Source organism: Rana temporaria, chromosome 1, assembly GCF_905171775.1.
Source record: "Rana temporaria chromosome 1, aRanTem1.1, whole genome shotgun sequence".
Classification (NCBI taxonomy): Eukaryota; Metazoa; Chordata; class Amphibia; order Anura; family Ranidae; genus Rana; species Rana temporaria.
The window spans coordinates 41091326-41115003 of record NC_053489.1 but is presented as its reverse complement, the minus strand read 5'-3'; the positions used below and the strand labels follow the sequence as shown (position 1 = coordinate 41115003).

Here is a 23678-nt window from a genome sequence, read left to right as displayed (position 1 = left end):
TGCATGAGTGCTGCCGGCACTGGGGAGCTACAGTTCATTGAGGGAACCATGAATGCCAACATGTACTGTGACATACTGAAGCAGAGCATGATCCCCTGCCTTCAGAGACTGGGCTGCAGGGCGGTATTCCAACATGATAACGACCCCAAACACACCTCCAAGACGACCACTGCCTTGCTAAAGAAGCTCAGGGTGAAGGTGATGGACTGGCCAAGCATGTCTCCAGACCTAAACCCTATTGAGCATCTGTGGGGCATCCTGAAACGGAAGGTGGAGGAGCGCAAGGTCTCTAACATCCACCAGCTCTGTGATGTCATCATGGAGGAGGGGAAGAGGACTCCAGTGGCAACCAGTGAAGCTCTGGTGACCTCCATGCCCAAGAGGGTTAAGGCAGTGCTGGAAAATAATGGTGGCCACACAAAATATTGAAACTTTGGGCTCAATTGGGACATTTTCACTTAGGGGTGTACTCACTTTTGTTGCCAGCGGTTTAGACATTAATGGCTGTGTGTTGAGTTATTTTGAGGGAACAGTAAATGTACACTGTTATACAAGCTGTACACTCACTACACAACATTGTAGCAAAGTGTCATTTCTTCAGTGTTGTCACATGAAAAGATAGAAGAAAATATTTACAAAATGTGAGGGGTGTGCTAACTTTTGTGAGATACTGTATATTTTTCTGAATAGGTAGATAACATTGCCCCTTAGAACGATATGAGATCTAGTTCTGTAACCTTCACATGGTTCCTCTGCCTGTGAGGAAAGTATTTATAGAGGACTTCTGACGATTATGCTTTGGTTCAGCGAGTCCCTGGCGGGATGTTGTGACATGAAACAAGTGCTGTATACACTGTCCTCATCTCTCAGGGGTGATAGAGAACAGAAAGCAGCTGAGTCAGGAGACAGGAACATGGTCAGCAGACAGAGATCCTGATGACGAGGTCATCCCGACAAAGCTAAATGGGAACCGCACGTTGTCTATTACCGCTATGTATATCTGTCACGTGTGACTGGTCCAGAGATTAACATTGAAGTCTATCTTTAGGCAATACTATGAGGGCTCTACTGAAGGGATAGCAAACATGGACATTACTTTTTTTTTTTTTTTATTAAAGAGGTTCTTCGGTCATAGTTTGAAAAATTAAAAGTCAGCAGCTACAAAAACTGTAGCTGCTGATTTTTAATAAATATACACTCACCTGTCCCAGGATCCAATGGTGTCCTCACCCAGCCAGTTTCGTCACTGAGCTGTCAACCTGCAAGAAGTCACAGCTGGCTGCCCGTGCTTTGTATGCCGGCCAGGGCTGGTGCTAGGATATTTGACACCCTAGGCCAGGGATCCTCAAACTACGGCCCTCCAGCTGTTGCAGAACTACACATCCCATGAGCTCTGGCGTGTTATTTGGATATACTGTATATATTTATTTCGTGGCCCCAACGAATCCCAGAGCGCTGCTCAGGACTAAGGATGAGCTTGGGCGTGTTATTTGGATATACCGTATTTATCGGCGTATAACACGCACAGCCTCACCATTGCCATGAATGCAGCCTCACCATTACCATGAATGCAGCCTCACATGCGGCATAAATGCAGCCTCACATGTGGCATAAATGCAGCCTCACATGTGGCATAAATGCAGCCTCACATGTGGCATAAATGCAGCCTCACATGTGGCATAAATGCAGCCTCACATGTGGCATAAATGCAGCCTCACATGTGGCATAAATGCAGCCTCACATGTGGCATAAATGCAGCCTCACATGTGGCATAAATGCAGCTTTACCATTGCAATCAATGCAGCCTTACCATTGCAACCAATGCAGCCTCACATGTGCCATAAATGCAGCCTTACCATTGCCATCAGTGCAGCCTGATCAATGCCCATCTGCAGCCTCGGAGGGGGGGCGGGACGAGTGCCGACAGATTACAAACAGGAGAATCTCTTGTTTACCCTGTGGCCTCTTTAATACAAAGTCCCGCCTCCTATGAACAGTCGTCCAATGGCATCCCAGGAGACGGGACTTGCTGAGTAAACAGGGGGTTCTCTTCATGTAATCCGACGGCGCTCGTCCTGTCCCCTCCAAGGCAGTGCCGATAAATACGGAATATATCTTTTGTGGCCCTGGGGGACAGAAACAATATATATATCCAAATCCCCAGGGGGGCCGTATTATATTAACAGGGGGGCCGCATTTGGCCCGCGGGCCGGACTTTAGACATGCCTGCCCTAGGCGAAACCTCATTTTGCCACCGCCCTGGCTCCACCATCTTTTCCCTGCCCATGTATACCCCACCTTTTTAATGAAGCGCCCATCAAATTCAGCACACCAGCGCCCATCAAATGCAGCCCACCAGCGCCCATCAACGCAGCCTACAAGTGCCCATCAATGCAGCCTACAAGTGCCCATCAACGAAGGTTTGCTTGCTTCCATTCATTTGGAAGTCGGGACACAGACACAGTCCTCCACCACTGCTGCACCTCTGACACTATGTGCGAACGGAGCTGCCAGCTGAGACTTAGTTGCTTGCTGCAGAGAGAAGAGAGTAGGAATACCAGCGGCCGGGCGCCCTAGGCGGCTGCCAAGTGGTAGCATCAGTCCTGAAGCCGGCGCTGGCAGCTGGTGTTCTATCGAAAAATGCCCTCCGTGAAATAATGCCCCAGATGGATCTGCGAATGCACAGTACCAAACGTCACTCCAGTTGATATGTTGATCAGCTGGCGTGACGTCAACACAGCGCATGCGCAGATCGTTGGAGGCATTTTGATGGGAGATGGTATTCGACGGGCAGTATTCAAAGCTATGCAAACAGCGGAGGGAGAATGTACTTGTCAGATTGTGCCTCGATGTTGCAGGGCATGTTTTTCGTGTGCTGAAGGGCGTCTTTTGCCTGTGTCTAATGCCGCGTACACACGACCGTTTTTCATGTCATGGAAAAAACGAAGTTTTTCTCGACGCGATTCCTCTCAAGCCTGTCTTGCCTACACACGAAAAAAATGTTCAAGCAAAGCGCGGTGTCGTACAACACGTACGACGGCACTGTAAAGGGGAAGTTCCATTCGAATGGCGCCACCCTTTGGGCTGATTATGCTAATCTCCCGTCTCAGAACGTGCTTCTGAGCACTCCTGTTTTTTTCCCCCGTTGTTAAAGTGTACACACGACCGTTTTTCACGACGAGAAAAAAATAGAGCAGGTTCTACATTTTTAATGCCCATTTTTCTCGACGAGAAAAATGCTCTGGAGCCTACACACGACAATTGAAAAAACGGTCGTGTGTACGCGGCATAAGGGCGGGTTGCAACACACTCACAACCCGCTCCGCTACAGCGAGGCTCAATGTGACAACTATGTTCCACCCGCTGTTTGCATAGTGTCGGATAATGCCTCCGACGATCTGCGCATGCACTCTGTTGACGTCACGCCAGCTGGTCCAACATATCAGCTGTAGTGACGTTTGGTACTGCGCATGCTTTAGCCACTTGCGGACCACCGCATGTACATTTACGTCGGCAGAATAGCACGGACAGGCACATTGGCGTACCTGTACGTCCCTGCCTAGACGTGGGTCGGGGGTCTGGTGGGGACCCCCCCCGGTACATGCGGCAGTTCCCGTGGCTGTCCGAGCGATCCGGGATGAGGGGGCGGCTGTTCATTTTTGTCCGCCCCCTCCGGATCGCTCTCAGCCAATCCGAGCGCTCCCCCTGCGTGTCACTTCCTCCTCCTATGTAAACACAGGAAGAGGGAAGTGATGTGATCTCTCCTCTCGGCGGTATTTTCAACCGCCGCTGAGGAGAGATCACATCACACAGTGAGTCTGCAGTCTGCACTACACTGACACCAGTACACGCAGGCACATTAACCCCTTGCGATCGCCCACCCCCCCGTCACAGTGTCACTGAATGCAGTGATCATATATGTACTGATCACTGCATTTAGTGTCAGTGTGACAGGCAGTTAGTGTTAGGTCCAGGGTAGCCCCTGTACCCCCCCCTAATAAAGTTTTAACCCCTTGATCACCGCCCTAGTTAACCCTTTCACTCCCTATTGCCAGTGTCACTAAGCGATCATTTTTCTGATCGCTGTATTAGTGTAGCTGTTCCCGCTAGGTAGCTATTTTTTTTTAATTGTGATTTTTTGTACTAAAGACATGTGGCTGAATACATTTTGGCTTAAATGTTTGACTAAAATTTTGTTCATTTGATTTTTCTTATAACAAAAAGTAAAAAATATAGATTTTTTTTCAAAAATGTCGCTCTATTTTTGTATATAGCGCAAGAAATAAAAATCGCAGAGGCGATCAAATACCACCAAAAGAAAGCTCTATATGTGGGAAGAAAAGGACGCAAATTTTGTTTGGGAGCCACGTCGCACGACCGCGCAATTGTCTGTTAAAGCGACGCAGTGCCGAATTGTAAAAACCCCTTGGGTGATTTAGCAGCATATTGGTCCGGTCCTTAAAGCGGTGGTTCACCCTCCATAACAACTTTTTAGCATAAAATGAGGCATAGTAGCGCGAGCTACAGTATGCCTGTCTTTATTTTTTTATCCCCGTACTCACTGTGCACTCGTAGAGACAAGATTACGACTCCCCGCGGGGAATGGGCGTTCCTATGGAGAGGGAAGGTGATAGACGGCCGGCTCTGGCACGTCACGCTCCCCGAAGACAGCCGGAACAGGTCTCGGCTCTTCACGGCGCCTGCGCACAGACTATGCGCAGGCGCCGTGAAGCGCCAAGTCCTATTTCGGCTATTTCCGGAGAAGTTATGTTTAGAATTACGATTGCCCTGGGGTGGTAATCAAACACCCCTTAATATAAGGTGCCACATCCTAAATAATGTAGATAAATAGAAAAAGACTAAAGAGTCTAAGACTGGGAGAAAGTGGACTTTGTAGGCACCAGATTTTTAGAAAAATATAAATAATTTTAATTTAAACAGTACAGTAGCACAAAAAACACTGAACAATTGCTCAATATACGATAAAGAAAAACAAAAAATACAGAGAAATACACAAATAACTCAAATCAACAAATCACTAGATTTATAACAAAATATACGTCCCAACACCACCAACTTCGCAGCTGCCTAGATAAGCATTGGCACCTCTTGAGCGAAGATGTGACCATCGGTAAATATGTCAAACGCAGACCCGAAATAGTCTTTAGAAAGAACACCTCAATTGGTAATAAACTAACATCAAGCCACTATCAAGTCAAAACCAATTCATTGACCCACATTCAGAGTCCAGGTATTTCTAAATGTGGCCATTGCTCCTACTGCACATGGGTGCAAGCTGGCACAAAATTTTGCCTACCCAATGGGGAAACTTTTATTTTTAACATTTTTTATTATTATTATTTATTTTTCATTTTCTTTATTTATTATTTTTTTTAATTAATTTTTTTTTTTTTTTTTATTTATTTTTTATTATTTTTCAATTTTTTCCATTTATTTTTCCATTCATTTTTCATTTATTAATGTAATTTATTATTTTTCATTTATGTTTCGTTATCCCTTATTATTTATTCATTATTTTTTTATTTTTATTTTTATTTTCATTTTTATTTCATTTTTTTATTTTTTATTTATTTCTTATTTATATTTATTTATTTCCAATTTTATTTTTATTTTTATTATTATTTTTTTGTATCTGTATTTGCGTTTTCATTGGTCTGACGTTGACGCTTGAGTCACCGCCTTTGGTCTGACTATTATTAATCCAAAGAAGCGTTGATTTCACTTTCTTTTGTTTTTCTAAAAATAATTTTCATTACAGACAAATTTGACCAATATCCCAAATCTCTATGATTGGATCAAGTTATAGTATTCAGCCAGTCTGTTTTAGTGGCCTAATTGGCCCCATTTCGGGCCGTCCCCAATTCCCTTTCCTATTTTCCAGGTTTTCACAAGTGGGGTCTGTGACTAATACTGTGTAGTTTCTCAACTCACTTTTTGTTAGTTAGTAGAAACAGCATCACCATTATCATTTACTAATATTCATTATACGTCCATTGTATGATGGATCTAATATTGCTATGCATGCATTCTGCATGTCTTTTTATAAAAATGTTTTACCATTTTTTCTTATGGTCTGCTCACCAAGCGTTTATATGTTTAGACCACTGCCTGTTTTACCATTTGTCACCACAATACCATGCACCGCTGAGCGAATGAACCAGTGGCCAGGTAAGCCATCACACTGTCTGGTTAGATGTTTTACATCCAGACCTTAGACCGGTGTGATGGCATCCTTAATATGATGCACAATTTCCCCAACCCTCTTTCCACCTGGGAAACATCATATTCATACACTTGTTTTCCATCTTTTCCAGTGAGCCAGATCGCGGCTCCCTGTGCGCATGCGCACGCGCATGCGCAGTGTATCTTTCTCTGGCCAGCCGGATGACTGTCAATCATCATGACGTCATCCGTGCGGGGTATTTAAACTCAACAAGAGCCTGTGTTTGCAGGTGCTCTTGTTGAATGCTAACCAGGACGGCCGTCCAGGAGGCTGTATGCCATTTCACTGCCCAAGATTTTTTCATCTGTCAGCTAAGCCTTAGGTTTGTACATTCTTTCTTCTATTACTCTTGTTAGTGTTTGTATGCTATCATGCTTTCATTAAGAGCGTTTTTCTTTGTATCTCCAACAGCTGATTGCTGTCCTCTGTGGGGGTTTTTTTCACTCCTTGCATCAGCCTAACGCTCACCGCTGCCATCTTGTGGCAGTTTTGGAATTGACTGGTTACCCAGTCCTCCACAATCAAGGTAATATATTACCAATTCACTAACACTTTTTAGATTACAAGATTTTTTGCTCAAAGCATTAATATTACTTTTTACAAAACAAATGCCGCTTAATATTCAGCTAATGTTTTTGGCAACAAAATATTTATAACTGCTTTTCTACTCTATTTTTTTCTTATTATTTTTTTATTTTTTATTTTTTGGATCTTTTACAGTCAGGAGGGGATTCATATGGACCTTTTACCTTCTGTTGTCCTAATATTTACTCTTCAAGGGTGTTCCCCTTTCTAGTCCCTGGAACTGTCCTCTGAAGGCCTAGGTCCTCATACCTCATTTAAGGTATGCCATACTAGCCTAACAATTATATATACTGTTTTATATCTTTTTTACACCAGCCCTTTTTCCTTATTCTTTCTAAATTTTCGTTTTTCACTTATTTTCCATGGTCCAAATCAGTGTTGGACCCATTATTTTTGTTTACCACCTATCCCTAGATACCCCAACTGGTTCTAATCTGCCCGACGGTGCATGGTCAATGTGGTTGTGACTCAGGGTATTTTACTCCATCTTCCAAGGTAAATGGTCTGACCATATATCCAATTTCTGGACGCTGCTGAGCATTCTTCAAAATTACTTAACACCGGTCCTCGGTGAGTATTATGGTCACAGTTTAATGCTCTTTTCAATTTGCTTAGAGGCCTGTATGTATAGATGTACAATATGCCTAATGTAAAACAATATTGTATTGTATTTATTCATGTTTTTGTATACACTCAAATCTCTAATGGCAACATTGTATTGTCTTTTAAATACCCAGAAGCTCCCGAAGAAGCGACAACGTCGCGAAACATGTTGAGCTGAACCCCACTTTTTATCAACTCATCCTGTATCACCTCCTGAAGCTACAACGCCACCCAGCGCTTACTGTGTATTCCATACATCTAGCCCTGTGGCTATCAGCGGTGTTTTCAGAAAGGGATAAGAATTGAGTTATTTGTGTATTTCTCTGTATTTTTTGTTTTTCTTTATCGTATATTGAGCAATTGTTCAGTGTTTTTTGTGCTACTGTACTGTTTAAATTAAAATTATTTATATTTTTCTAAAAATCTGGTGCCTACAAAGTCCACTTTCTCCCAGTCTTAGACTCTTTAGTCTTTTTCTATTTATCTATATTTCCGGAGAAGCGTGACGTGCCAGAGCCGGCCGTCAATCACCTTCTCTCTCCATAGGAACGCCCATTCCCCGCGGGGAGTCGGAATCTTCAATATAGGATTGCACAGTGAGTACGGGGATAAAAAAAATAAAGACAGGCATACTGTAGCTAGCGCTACTATGTCGAATTTTATGCTAGAGGAAAAAAAATGTTTTCTTTTTTATTAATAGGGTGAACCCCCGCTTTAAGTGGTTAACTTCAGTTCTGCTTTAAAGAGGAAGTAAACTCTGATGGGTTTTACTTTCTCATTATTTCCCTGCAAAGGTAAAGCATAATGGGCTACTATGCATTGCATAGTAGCCCATTATGTATCACTTACAGTATCGGAAACCCCCCGGGGACAGGGCGACTGTAGTGCAGATTAGGTGCTTATTTCCTGGCTCAACTGCCTAAACCATCCCACCCTTTCCAGGATGGACACTGGAGGGCTGGCTAATGACCTGGATTATCCCTCAGAATCCTCTGGACAATGACGGAGATCAGCAGGTTCATCTACATAACAAGGAGTGATTGTTGTGTGTAGGGCACAGATGTAAGCAGATCCACCAGGGACCCTCCACACCCTCAGAGACGTGCACACTCCATGTCCTCTGGAGCAGGGACAACAGATGGCTCTGGGGGTAGGGAGGATCGGCTTTGTGCTCTGTGACAAAGACAGAAGTCATCCAGCAGGAAAAAAAGAAAATGGATAAAGTAATCCGAGTTCTAAAAAGGTGTCTCCAGTCAGAGGAGAACATTTGCTGGCTGATTGCTAGTAGATTCCCGTAGTCATGGGATAACGGCCAGCTGTGCATGGCCCTCATTTAGTCCATAATAAAGAAATCCTAAATAAAATAAAAAAACGACTAAAAACATTCAGTATAAAGAAAACCCATAGAGAAAAAAAAAAATATCTGCCACTGCGCCACAAGACAAGTTGACTACCCTTACCTGGAGCCCAACAAATCCCCGAAATCCCCAGAACATTCACACTTGGGGTGCAGTCTTCCTGACACCAATAATGAGAGGTCCGTGGTCAGGCCCAAGAGCCACGTAGGGGCCAGGGAGAGCATGGATGGCCCTCCCACCCATCATGCTTCAATCGGGGGGAAAAAAAAAACAACGCAGGAGCCAGGCAGAAAATTGGGTGCAAGTCATGTTCAGCCAACAATCAGATGAAGCCACCGTAGTCCTGAATGCCAGAACACAAGCGTCAGTCTGTTACTAGCGGCCCATGTTGCTACAGAGGCAGCGACCAAGGGCGTACATATGCATTGCAGCTGCAATCAAACCTACTGGTGCGCTACCATCCGCTGATCGTGACCCATTGAAGTGATTGAGGCCACAACCTGGTGTAATGTGCACAGTTACAAGGCACTAGTAAGATAAGGTGACCAGACATCCCTGATTTCTGGGGACAGTCCCCGCCGTACATGTGAATGAGCCCTTAAGAGATTGTCACTTTGCTCTGAATAGGACAAGAGCTCTTGAGAGCTAAATATAGGTGATGACCAGGGGCAGACTGACCATTGAGGCACTCGCCCGAGGGCCCCATGCCACTAGGGGGCCCCATCAGGGTTTCCAGGCTCAGTAAAACCAGGGACAGCATGTAAAAATCTGTGTTTTCTTTTTTACATCTGTCCCCGATATGTCCAAAACCATCATGCTTTTGATGTGAAAATTTCGAGATTTTAGCTGCCCTGCCTCTGCACTGCCTCCTGGCGTGGTGGCCATCTGTAATAATCTTCTATTGCCCAGGGGCCCCATGAGTTGTCAGTCCGCCTCTGGGTGATGGCGTCATCACCTCCCTAACAAGAGGTCTGAGAACTGCATCTGGGAGTATTACATGCTTCCCCAAACCAGCTAGGACAGAGGGCATGTTGAACACGCCACCATCTTCACAGCAACAAGTGTGCAATGAGGGTTTGTGCACAAACCTGCACATGCTCAGTGCGTACTCTCTCACCTGGTCACAGCCTACTAAGAGCAGAAGGAGGGAGCCGAGAGCCATGGGTTTAGGGGGAGAGCATGGCACACGTGTGTGTGTCTGGATGAAGTATAAAGCAGGGTTCGGTTATAAAAAAAAAAATATCCCAAGCTTTGTACATCTCACAGAGCTCTGTTCAATCCATCATCTGAAAATGGAAAGAGTATGGCACAACTGCAAACCTACCAAGACATGGCCGTCCACCTAAACTGACCGGGCCGGGCAAGGAGAGCATTCATCAGAGAAGCAGCCAAGAGGCCCATGGTAACTCTGGAGGAGCTGCAGAGATCCACATTTTAGGTGGGAGAATCTCTCCACAGGACAACTATTAGTTGCGTACTCCAAAAATCTGGTCTTTATGGAAGAGTGACAAGAAGAAAGACATTGTTGAAAAGAAAGAAAGAAAGAAAGAAAGAAAGAAAGAAAGAAAGAAAGAAAAGAAAGAAAGAAAAGAAAGAAAGAAAAGAAAGAAAGAAAAGAAAGAAAGAAAAGAAAGAAAGAAAAGAAAGAAAGAAAAGAAAGAGAAAAGAAAGAGAAAAGAAAGAGAAAAGAAAGAGAAAGGAAAGAGAAAGGAAAGAGAAAAGAAAGAGAAAAGAAAGAGAAAAGAAAGAGAAAAGAAAGAGAAAAGAAAGAGAAAGAAAAGAGAAAAGAAAGAGAAAGAAAGAGAAAGAAAGAGAAAGGAAAGAGAAAAGAAAGAGAAAAGAAAGAGAAAAGAAAGAGAAAGAAAGAGAAAGAAAGAGAAAGAAAGAGAAAGAAAGAGAGAAAGAAAGAGAGAAAGAAAGAAAGAGAGAAAGAAAGAAAGAGAAAGAAAGAAAGAGAAAGAAAGAGAAAGAGAAAGAGAAAGAGAAAGAGAGAGAGATTAAAAGAAAAAAAAAATATTTGCAGTTTCCTGTTTCCTGCTTCTGTGATGTACAGAGCCAAAACAGGGCAGTGATGTTTTGGAAACAAAACTGATTGGTGCTGTGGGGTTTTAGACACACAGTAAGTAAACATTCCTTTACAAACCCTTTAAAACAACAAGGGCAGGACATTTTATAGATGGAAAGTTGAAAAAATTACTAAGGCTGGGTTCACACTACTACACTACTTTCATCCTACTTTGCTTTGTGTTCAATGTTTCCCTATGAGAGCGTCTTGTAGCGTCCTACACAAGTCGGTCCGACTTTGAAAATGCTCCCTGTACTACTTTTGGTCCTACATTGATCCTACTTCAGGCCCATTGAATATCATTGAAGTCGGACCAAAGTAGTATCCTGTTCATGAATGTAGGATACATGTAGGACCGATGTAGCAGAGCAAAGTAGGATGGTAGTAGTGTACTAGTGTGAACCCAGCCTGAAGGTCCGCTTTAAATTACACACAGGTGGACTCTATTTACTAATTAGGTGACTTCTGAAGGCAATTGGCTCCACTGGATTCTAGTTAGGGGTATCGGAGTAAAAGGGGGCTGAATACAAATGTACATCACACTTTTCACATATTGGAGCCAAATACAGGGCAATGTAAAGCCTCGTACACACGATCGGATTTCCATCGGACAAAGCGTAGGACTTTTGTCCGAAGGACATTGGCCATGAACTTGTCCTGCATACAAAACAACAAGAAATTGTCGGCTGGTTTTCCAGCTCTTTAGCGCCACTTTTTGGACAACTTCTGCTAATGTTGTGTTATGGTTAGCATGGTTTCCGAGCATGCGTGTTTGTACTTTGGATTTTTCCAGATGGACTTCTGTACTCACGATCGGATAATCCGATAACACACATTTGTTGTCGGAAAATTTTAAAGCGTGCTATCCAACATTTGTTGGCGGAAATTTCGTCAACAATTGTTCGATGGAGCGTACAAACAGTCGGATTTTCCGACAACAGCCTGCCATCACACAATTCCCATCGGAAAATCCGATTGTGTGTACGAGGCTTTAGAAGAAAACCTGTTCGAGTCTGGAAAAGACATGAGACTGGGGCGGAGATTCACCTTCCAGCAGGACAACGACCCTCAACATACGGCCAGAGCTACAATGGAATGGTTTAGATCGAAGCATATTCATGTGTTAGAATGGTCCAGTCAAAGTCCAGACCTAAATCCAATTGAGAATCTGTGGCAAGACTTGAAAATTGCTGATCACAGATGCTCTCCATCCAATCTGACAGAGCTTGAGCTATTTGACAATGAAGAATGAGCAAAAATGTCCCTCTCTAGATGTGCAAATCTGGTAGAGACATCCCCAAAAAGACTTGCAGCTGTAATTACAGTGAAAGGAGGTTCTACAAAGTATTGACTCAGGGGGGCGCCATACAAATTAACACCACATTTTTCACATACCGTATTTATCGGGGTATACCGCGCCCCGGTGTATAACGCGCACCCCAAGCTTAGCAAGGGGAAAAAAGGGAAAAAAAAGAAAACATACATTTTTGCCCTGCGGCCTTGTGGGGGTCCGTCTGCGGCTTCCCTGCGCGGGGTCCTTCTGCGGCCTCCATCCAGAGGAGCCAGATTTCCTGTGTGTTCGTCTTCTCTCGACTCCTCTCGTGTGGCTGCATGGCCGAGCCTAGCCGAGTGCGCAGTACACTCGGCTCGGCTCTCGGAGAGACAGCGGGGATCAGCGTATATCGCGCACCCACGATTTCCCCCTGATTTTAAGAGGAAAAAAGTGTGCGTTATACGCCGATAAATACGGTATTTATTTGTAAGAAAAATTGACAACCAATTATCATTTTCCTTCCACTTCACAATTATGTGCCACTTTGTGTTGGTCTATCACATAAAATAAATTTACGTTTTTGGTTGTAACGTGACAAAATGTGGAAAATTTCAAGGGGTATGAATACTTTTTCAAGGCACTGTATGTGAACCTAGCCTAAATGCTACATCTGCAGGACAGCTTCTTCTGTTGAAAAAAAAAACAGACTTACTGGCCAGATCACCAGATGAAAATAAAGCCTAAAAACAAAAAATTAATGCAGCTATCGCATCTAAGAATCTGCAATGTAATAAATGTTTGGGTGTCACATCCAGGACGGAGCTGACTGGACAAGGGAAGGGGCGTTTATCCCACCCCAGAAAATCATTGGTGGAATCCAGCTGTGTGGAGAAAACTGACGCCATGAACTCCACCACCTTATATGGTAGAAGAAGTGATTTTATCCCCTCAGAGCTCCTTATTGAAATCAGATGACCTGTGAGCTTCCCTCTTATCAGTAGAGAAATGTAATCCACTTACTTAACCCGAGAGACAATCTGGCTGAAGGAAAAAAAAAAAGCTCCCTCAAAACTGACATACAGTATCTCACAAAAGTTAGTACACCCCTCACATTTTTGGAAATATTTTATTCTATCTTTTCATGTGACAACACTAAGGCCCCTTTCAGACTGGGGCGGGAGCTGCGGTGGCGGTATAACGCCGCTAAAAATAGTGGCGCTATACCGCCGGAATTGCCGCGGGTATCAGCCGCTAGCGGTGCGGTATTAACCCCCGCTAGCGGCCGATAAAGAGTTAATATCGCCCGCAATGCGCCTCTATAGAGGCGCATTGCGGGCGGTATTGCCGCGGTTCCCATTGTTTTCAATGGGAAGGAGCGGTGAAGGAGTGGTATACATGCCGCTCCTCTCACCGCTCCAAAGATGCTGCTGACAGGAGATTTTTTTGTCTCCCGCCAGCGCATCGCCTCAGTGTGAAAGCCCTTCGGCTTTCACATTGAGGTAGCTGGGCAGGAGTTTTTCAGGCGGGATAGCAGCGCTATTTTTAGCGCTTTACCGCCTGAAAAACTCCTCAATGTGAAAGGGGCCTAAAGAAATGACACTTTGCTACAATGTTGTGTAGTGAGTGTACAGTTTGTATAACAGCGTAAATTTTCTGTTCCGTCAAAATAACTCAACACACAGCCATTAATGTCTAAACCGCTGGCAACAAAAGTGAGTACACCTAGGCAGGGCTGTGGAGTCGGAGTCGGGGGAAATTTTGGGTACCTGGAGTCGGAGTCGGCAAACAATGCACCGACTCCGACTCCGACTCCTACTAAATTTAGATTGGAATTAAAAAAAAAATTCCCACAGGAGTTTTATAAAGCACTAAAAGAAGTTGAAAAGTATGATCGCTCATCAAAACTTACTGTTGAAGAAGCCATCCTTGTTTATCCAGAGATCGTTAGTGATGTGGCCAGAATAGTTACTGCAACGCCACCCACCCAAGTCAGTGTCGAAAGATTATTTTCAGCCCTAAAAATAATAAAGTCTGACTTAAGAGCCTCTATGAAAGAGGATCTGGCAGAGGCAATTCTCTTCCTTAGAACTCTACATTGAATTGATTTGCATTTGCTAAGCCTAGAACTACATTTCAAGATTAATATAAACCATTTCTAGGTTTTACAGATTTTGTTTTTGGTTCATTATAGATAAGCTTTGTTTTTGTTCTAAAACAACCAAATAATGTGGTTTGTATTTTTGAACTGGTAAAAATCCTGTTCCTGATGTTTATGCCTGCTGCTACTATCCAGCCACTTGATTGTTTTCATTGTGTTTGTCTTTTGCTTAAACTATGGAATACAGTAGACTGTTGGCTTCCCAGCCAGTAGTCCTGTGGTAGGCAGGGCCATCTTTTCCATTGGGCACGCCGGGCAGTTGCCCGGGGGCCCCGCTTGCCTGGGGGGCCCCACCGGCTGCCCAGCAACCCCAGTAAAAAATTATGGAGAGTGACGGGTTAGAACTGCCCATGCCCAGTTCGCGGAAATCACAGAGAAGATCCGGTCCTCCACGAGTGCGGGGGGTTGCTGATGTAAGGGGGGAGTGAATGCAAAAATGTAAGGGGGCACTGATATAAAGGTTCCCCCTCCTATATTAGTGACCCCCCTTACCTTAGTGTATTTAGTCTAAGGAAGGTGGTCTCTGGTCACCAGAGTACCCCCCACATCAGAGTCTGCAGGATTCCCCCTTACAATGCAAGGGGGAACTCAGTCTGCGGACCCTGATGTAAGTGGGAAAGAGAAAGCAGTGGACTCTGATATAAGGTTGTCTCTGGTCACCATAGCCCCCCTCCACATCAGAGTTCCCCCCTTAGATCATGATCTGCAGCGTTCCCCTTTACATAAGAGTTCCCTTTCACTGTAAGGGGGAATCCTGCAGACTCTGATGTAAGAGGAAACTCTGTGCTGGCTGGGTTATAGTAACTTGACCTTCATGTCAATGAAGACATATTTTTTTTTTTTACTTTTTTTTAACTTAAACACATTTCTAATAGCACTAGCTATATGTGTATAGTTTAAATACTGACATTTGCATTGTTGGGCACTGAAAACTGTAATTTTAGGTACTTTTTTTGCAGTGGCAGTAAAAAATGTGGTTCTGCCAGTAAATGTTATGATTTTTGTCAGTAATTCTCGTGCGTAATTGTGTAGACAGGACCCCAGTGCACTGTATTGCCCAGGGGCCTATAATGCTCTTAAGATGACACTGGTGGTAGGTTGCGTTTCTTTCCCTCAAGGAATGTATAAAATACATTTGCATATTAATACAGAGGAGTCGGAGTCGGAGTCGGAAGTACATAAAACTGAGGAGTCGGAGTCGGAACATTTATCTACCGACTCCACAGCCCTGCACCTAGGGTGAAAATATCCAAATTGGGCCCAATTAGCCATTTTCCCTCCCCGGTGTCATGTGACTCATTAGTGTTACAAGGTCTCAGGTGTGAATGGGGAGCAGGTGTGTTAAATTTGGTGTTATCGCTCTCACTCTCTCATACTGGTCACCGGAGGTTCAACATGGCACCTCATGGCAAAGAACGTTTTAAACCCGCGCATTCCCAGAAGCAAGTTATGAGACGGGAGCGCTCGTTCTGGTAAAACTATCGTTCATAATGGAGTAAGCACATTCATCACGCTGTAACAGACAAAAAAACGTGAATCATCTTTTACTAACATGGAATCAGCTAAAAGCAGCCCAAAGGCGAATAGAACTTCCCCTTTAGAGTGCCGTCGTACGTGTTGTACGTCACCGCGCTTTGTTCATCATTTTTCAAAAACGACGGTGTGATGCAACATCGTTTTTAATGATGAAGTTGGAAAAACAACGTTTTTTGGACATGCTGAAAATGTCGTTTTTTTCATGACGAAAAACGATCGTGGGTACGCGGCATGACTTCCACACGGTAGTTAGATCTTCTACATGCAATAGCTTCAGGCCCCAGTTCCTTGTTTCAGTATTCAGCATTCTTGTTGTGAAATAGATCAGAGACTTTTTAGATTTAGGAAGTCTTTAAAGACTCTCACATCTGCACACTTGCCTTTTGCTAAGCCAGCAAAACTGACCATAGTTTTCAAAATGTTGTTCTGTAGCTACAAAATAGAAAAAGCGTATCTAAACCCCAAAAAAAAAAATATATATATATATATACTGAAGCCAAACAGTCCTTAGATGTTTGGGCTGCAGTGGAGTCGTTATCATTTCTTTAGGCTTTCTTCCCCCTTATTTTCACCTGGGGATTCTGTAAATAACAATTCCTGTCCTTATATGGTCTACACTCATGGACATTTCCTGTTGGGTTCACTGGTGGTTCTTGTAGGTTCAGTCGGTGGACACCTCCACCAGTGTCCTGAAGGTCCCATCTGTGTCCAGTAGGTCCCTGCGGCTTCCTGAAGTTCCCAGAGGATCTGCGATGACATCATGACATGGGGTGGCATCAAGACCGGTAGGTCACTAAAAATCCCCCCCCTTTAGTTTTTTTACTAAACAAATGGGGCAATTATCTAAAAGGGGGGGGGGGTTTAGTGACCTACTAGTCTTGATGCCACCCCATGTCATGATGTCATCACATTGCCTCTGGAGACTTTGGGATGCCATTGGGGCCTATAGGACACAAGTGGGACCTTCAGGATGCTGGTGGAGGTGTCCACGAAGAAACCTTCAGGAACCACCCGTGAACCCAAGGGGAAATGTCCAAACACTTTTCCTTTCTGGACTGCCGATGCCGCCTGGTGGCATGGACATTTCCCCTTGGGTTCATGGGTGGTTCCTTCGGTGGACACTTCCACCAGCTTCCTGAAGGTCCCACTTGTGTCCTATAGGCCCCAATGGCATCCCAAAGGTCCCAGAAGCAGTGTGATGACATCATCATGACATTGGGCAGCGACAAGACCTGTAGGTCACTAAATACACCCCTTTTAGATTGATTTACAAAAATAATAATCTAAATGGCCCAAATACTTATCTTTTCTGGACTGAAGGGTGGGAGGTGCTGCTGGTGACATGGACATTTCCCCCTGGGTTCACGCGTGATTCCTGAAGGTTTCCACCAGCATCCTCATGGTCCCACTTGTGTCCTGTGGGCCCCACCAGCATCCAAAAGGCCCCATGATGCCTCAAAGGTTCCACCAGCTTCCTGAAGGTCCCAGAGGCAATCTGATGACCTCATTAAATGGAGTGGCAACAAGACCGGTAGGCAGCAAGCCCGGACTGCAGTGGTGGATAACTGGTCTTTACTTCAAGAAAAGGCGCTGTGGTTGGTCGCTTTACACTGGACTCCACTGAATATTGGCCTTAGGAAGGGGTATTTATTTTATTTTTTTAAACAAATATTGAACTTGTGGGAGTGCAGTAAGTGGGAGATAGGCTTGAAACAATTAAAAATGACTGTCCAACACAAGACATGGCGAGAAAGGTAGACTATACTTTTAAAGAGAAACTTCACCTCTTCTGTACCTTCCACCTCTTCAACGCTGCCATCTTTAAATATCTTGCACGTGCGCAACTGTGCCAAGTATTTCAGACCTAGTAGAGACCAACAGCATGCACTCACGTGGGGTATTCACATGCATGCGCTAGAGCTGCACGATTAATCACTAAGTATCGTTATCGTGAGTTTTTCCCTGTTGCGATCTTGACAAAGTATTTCCCGATCTTTTGTATGGAGAGAATTCTCTCTGCTCTCAGCCATCAAAAGAAAAGAAGAAAAAGTCTGGGCAGACTGCCAAGTATCACAACATTCCTTATCATTGGAATGTTCAGTCTAAACATTGTAAAAATGTGCCTTTTACATCAAAGGAATAGACTTCTGTATGTAAATTAGGAAAGTTTAACCACTTAAAGCAGAGCTCCACCCTAAAAAAAAAAAAAAAAATTTTTTAAAAAAACATTAGAAAAAAAAAATAGGATTTTTTGTACTCACCGTAAAATCCCTTTCTCTGGACGGACACAGCTCCTTAAATCTTGACAAGTGGGTTATGTTCCCTGTTTACAGGAGAGGACTAGCTGCCACACACTTGTCAAGATTTAAGGAGCTGTGTCCGTCCATGGACGATAAGAGAAAAACATTTTTTACTTACCCAAAAAAACAGTCTTCCTAATCTGCCACTTCCTATACCGCGGCACTCTTCTTCCTCATCCTCCTCACGTTGTCTTCTGGGGAATGGGGTACGCTGTCTTCTGGGATCCGTGTGTGTCCCAGAAGACAGCCACCCATTTACAAAGCGCCGCGGGACTCACGCATGTGCAGTAGAAAATGGGCAGTGAAACCCGCAAGGCTCCACTGCCTGTTTCCCTTAGTGAGGATGGCGGTGCTGGCACACGATCCGAAGGACGAATCGGCCTTGGTGGGCCGACATCGCGAGTGTCCTTATTAAAAGTCAGCAGTTGCAGTGTTTGTAGCTGCTGACTTTTAAAAAAATAAAAATAAATTTGCGGCTGGAACACCGCTTTAAACACTAAACCTTTTTTTGACATTTGTTGTTTTCAAATTAAAATCTTTTTTTTTTGCTAGAAAATTACTTAGAACCCCCAAATATTATTATATATATATATATATATATATATATATATATATATATATATATATATATACACACACACACACACACACACACACACACACACACACACACACACACACACACACACACATATTTTTTTTTAGTAGATACCCTAGAGCATGGGTGCTCAACCTGTGGCTCTCCAGCTGTTGCAAAACTACAATTCCCATAATGCCTCAGCCTTTGGGAGACATGCTTGTACCTGTCAGCGGCTTGCAATGCCTCATGGGAATTGTAGTTCCGCAACAGCTGGAGAGCCACAGGTTGAGCACCCATGCCCTAGAGAATAAAATGGTGGTGGTTGTAATATTTTATGTCACACTGTATTTGCGCAGCGTTCTTTCAAATGCATTTTTTGGAGGAAAAATGACTTTAATGAATAAAAAAAAAAAAAAAAAAAAACAACAGTAAAGTTAGCCCAAATTTTTTTTGTATAATGTGAAAGATTTTACGCCACGAGAATCGTGATCTTTATTCTAAGCAAAAAAATGTGCAGCTCCAGCATGCGCACAAATGCGACCGGTATCTGGGATGGTATAGAGCAGGGGCTCTTCAAACTACGGTCTTCCAGTTGTTCAGGAACTACAATTCCCATCATGCCCAGTCATGTCTGTAAATGTCAGTGTGTTACAATGCCTCATGGGATGTGTAGTTCTGCAACAGCTGGAGGGCCGTAGTTTGAGGATCCCTGGTATAGAGAGACCTCCAGGATGTGTGGAATGTTCAGAAATCATGAATAGACAAGCTGCGCTCCCCTGCCAGTTTCCATATACCTGACGGAGAGCATGCTGCAATGCCTGTGCATGCGTGGAATCTCACAATGTGCACATGAAAAAAAAGGGTTCCTATAAAGTGTGAGATGGACATCCCAGGAGGCATCTGGGGCTCCTAGGCAATTCTCACCTAGGCAAGGAAGCAGGAAGTGCACAAAATAAATAAACTAACAATGATGAAATGTTTTTACAATCTGTAAGAGGAAGGAATCTGGAGAAGAAAAGTTATTTTAATGGGTGAAGATTCTCTTTGAGGTCAGGTTCACACTGTCACCGCATGCGGCGCACAGCAGGGGTCCGGTGCGTGCTGGTTCACCGGTTCAGGTCCGATTTTAGGCTGAAATTGAACCTGAAAACGCACCAAAAAAGGCACACATCTTTCCGGCACACCGGACCGGACCCGCTGCAGAGATATGTGAAACGACTTCATAGAGAGCCAGTCACATTCTCCTGCTATGCGAATTGAATGCGGCGAAATGCTCATTCAATTAGCATAGGGATGAACCCGGCCTAAGGGTCCAGAAAATGAACGCAAAGCGTATCAAGGCACCATGTACCACACCAACCAGGAAGAGTAGGTTTCAATGGATCCTCATGGTGGTAGAACTACCAGGTTTGTTTTTCTTTCCCTATTGACTGGTCAGGAGGAAGATGTGTGAGGCGGCAGATGGACCTGTGATAAACAGATGGAGGCCACACATCTCCACAGGAAGTGCTGGCCTGGTTGGAGGTCACAGATAATAGAGGGGGGATGTGTTTGTAACACAATTGGAGAGGTAGATCTACGTCCTGGTCTGACACCAAACAAATAGATTTCTTAATAGTGATTGTGTCAGAGCTCGGGCACAGTGCCCTCTCAAGGGGTCACTATTGCATTGGTAGGGTTAGTATACGGCTCAGGACCCATGTTTACAAATTCATAGAGAGCATTAAAGGCATAGTTCACCTCAACCAAAGACTTCATATTCAGGTAAGGGGCGCCTGTAGATAAAAACAAACCATGCAGTAGGATAATGTCTTTGTCCTGGTGTAGGCCACTTACGTTCCTCCTGAAGCTAGCCTGAAAACCTCACAGAGAAGGTATCCACTGTCTCGCCAGAGAGGGATGGCGTCCCCACAGCCTCGCCAGACAGGGGTGGCGTCCCCACAGTCTCGCCAGAGAGGGATGGCGTCCCCACACAGTCTCGCCAGAGAGGGATGGCGTCCCCACACAGTCTCGCCAGAGAGGGATGGCGTCCCCACACAGTCTCGCCAGAGAGGGATGGCGTCCCCACACAGTCTCGCCAGAGAGGGATGGCGTCCCCACACAGTCTCGCCAGAGAGGGATGGCGTCCCCACACAGTCTCGCCAGAGAGGGATGGCGTCCCCACACAGTCTCGCCAGAGAGGGATGGCGTCCCCACACAGTCTCGCCAGAGAGGGATGGCGTCCCCACACAGTCTCGCCAGAGAGGGATGGCGTGTCCCCACACAGTCTCGCCAGAGAGGGATGGCGCGTCCCCACACAGTCTCGCCAGAGAGGGATGGCGCGTCCCCACACAGTCTCGCCAGAGAGGGATGGCGCGTCCCCACACAGTCTCGCCAGAGAGGGATGGCGCGTCCCCACACAGTCTCGCCAGAGAGGGATGGCGCGTCCCCACACAGTCTCGCCAGAGAGGGATGGCGCGTCCCCACACAGTCTCGCCAGAGAGGGATGGCGCGTCCCCACACAGTCTCGCCAGAGAGGGATGGCGCGTCCCCACACAGTCTCGCCAGAGAGGGATGGCGCGTCCCCACACAGTCTCGCCAGAGAGGGATGGCGTGCCCACACAGCCTCGCCAGAGAGGGATGGCGTGCCCACACAGTCTCGCCAGAGACAAATTGTGTTTTGAATATGTCAGCACCTAAAAAGCACCCCAAAAAAAAAAAACACATGTACAGTGAAACCTTGGATTACGAGCATAATCCGTTCCAGGAAAATGCTTGGAATCCAAAGTACTCAACTGCTGCTTCCTTTCTCTGTTATCACCATGAATCACTTCCGGCAGGTTTTCCTGACACCAAGAAAAATAGGGTGACAGGGGCAGGACTTCCAGCACACAGCCTGTGATTGACAGCCTCAGCTCTGTTCCTGAACTCGCACGATTTCACTCCCGCTGGCAGTCCCGATTTCGGCCGCGATTTAAGAGACATCTGTGCAGGTTTCTGCACAGATGTCTATGTAAATCGCGGCCCGAAATCGCAAAAAGTAGTACAGGAACTACTTTTTGAAATCGGTGCAGCGCCGCAGATGCAGCGTCGCACCGATTAGGACAGTGTCATTGCCGACAATTGGCGGCAAATGCCGCCGATTTGAGATGCGATTTCACATGTGAAATCGCATCTCAAATCGAAGGAAATCGTACCCAGTGTGAACCTGGGCAGAATGGCTGTAGAGGAGAGAAGGCTGCTGATAAACAGGTACAACTTACGTAGGAGGATTTGTTTCACCTCATCGTGTTATAAAGGACACATGACCCTGTTTACTTTTTATACCTTTTTTATTCCCTTTAACTGGCATTTCATACATTTGTATTGCCTGCAGAGTGGTTCTATGCGGCGTATTGCGTCGCAACACATTGCACTTAAAGTGACACTAAAGTTTTTTTTTTTAAATAAACATGTCATACTTACCTCCACTGTGCAGCTCGTTTTGCACAGAGTGGCCCCGATCCTCCTCTTCTGGGGGCCCTCGCGGCTCCTCCCCGCATTAGATAACCGCCTAGGAGAAGCACTCTCCAGAGAGGGGTTACCTTTGCGGGCGCGCTCCTGAGACGCCGAGTGTATGACTCGCCCCCCCGGCGCCTGCATCATTGGATTTTATTGACAGCAGCGGGAGCCAATGGCTGCGCTGCTATCAATCTATCCAATCAACGCCGGGATTCCATGGAAAGCTGGACAGCAGGGACGCGCCTGCGGAAATTCCGGGGCTCAGGTAAGTAAGCACCACTGCATACGGCCCATGGCATGCGCTTTTTCAGGCACCCTGAAGTCTAGCCGTTTGAAATTCCCAAATCGGTCTGAAAAAAAAAAAAAAGCTCCTGTAGGCGTCTCGCCACAGGCGCCTGAGCGCTCAGGTGTGCACAGACGCCATTGAAAACAATGAGATTTATAATGCTGAGCGTTCTCTAGCCTCAAACCTACAATACACTCGGGTGTGAATGAGGCCTTATGGTGCGCACACACGCTTCACTAAATGATCGATTTGTTATTCGATCGATCTGCTCCCATCAGAATAATCGATCTATAATTGATAGCTAAGGGTGAGCTCCAGCGTGTTCGCATGGTACACGTGCAGAGCCCGCCAGGAAGTCTGCACGGCGCTGTGCTAATCACAGCCAGGGAGACATTGTCCCGATGCTCGGCTGCAGGGATTGGGAAATGTCTCCCTGGCTGTGATTAGCGCGGCGCCGTGCAGACTTCCTGGCGGGCTCTGCACGTGTACCATGCGAACACGCTGGAGCTCATCCTTATTTGATAGCCCATTTGATCGATATGCCCCACACACACACACACACGGTAGGTGGGTTTCGATCAATAGTTAAAGGGCCAGATTCTCAGAGACTTACGTTGGCGTATCAGTAGATACGCCGTTGTAAGTCCAAATCTGCGCAGTCGTATATTTAAGCGTAGTCTGGAAACCAGATACACTTAAATTTGGCTAAGATATGAGCGGCGTAAGTCTCCTACGCCGTCGTATCTTTGGGTGCATATTTACGCTGGCCGCTAGGTGGCGCTTCCGTTGTTTTATGCGTTGAATATGCAAATGAGCAAGATACGCCGATTCACGAACGTACGTACGCCTGTCGCAATTAGTTACGCCGTTTACGTAAGACATACGCCGGCGTAAAGTTAAAGCTGGTCTCTAGGTGGACGTCGGAACAAGCGTATCTTTTTACGTCGTTTGCGTAAGTCGTACGCGAATAGGGCTGTGCGTAAGTTACGTTCACGTCGTAGGCAGTGTTCGACGTATCTTAGGCATTCTATCCGACGCATGCGCACTGGGATACGTCCGCGGATGGCGCATGTGCCGTTCGTTCAAAACGTCAATCACGTCGGGTCACGATTGATTAGCATAAAACACGCCCACCTCTTCACAATTTCAAGTAGGCGCGCTTATGCCCGCACATTTACGCTACGCCGCCGTAACTTAGGACGCAAGTGCT

The 23678-nt window shown here is 45.4% G+C and overlaps 1 protein-coding gene across 3 annotated transcripts in view; it reads right to left on the bottom strand.

The window, feature by feature from the left end:
• ME2 (malic enzyme 2) overlaps positions 1-23678 on the bottom strand; it is a 110855-nt gene that overhangs the window by 86470 nt on the left and 707 nt on the right. The window lies entirely within an intron of this gene.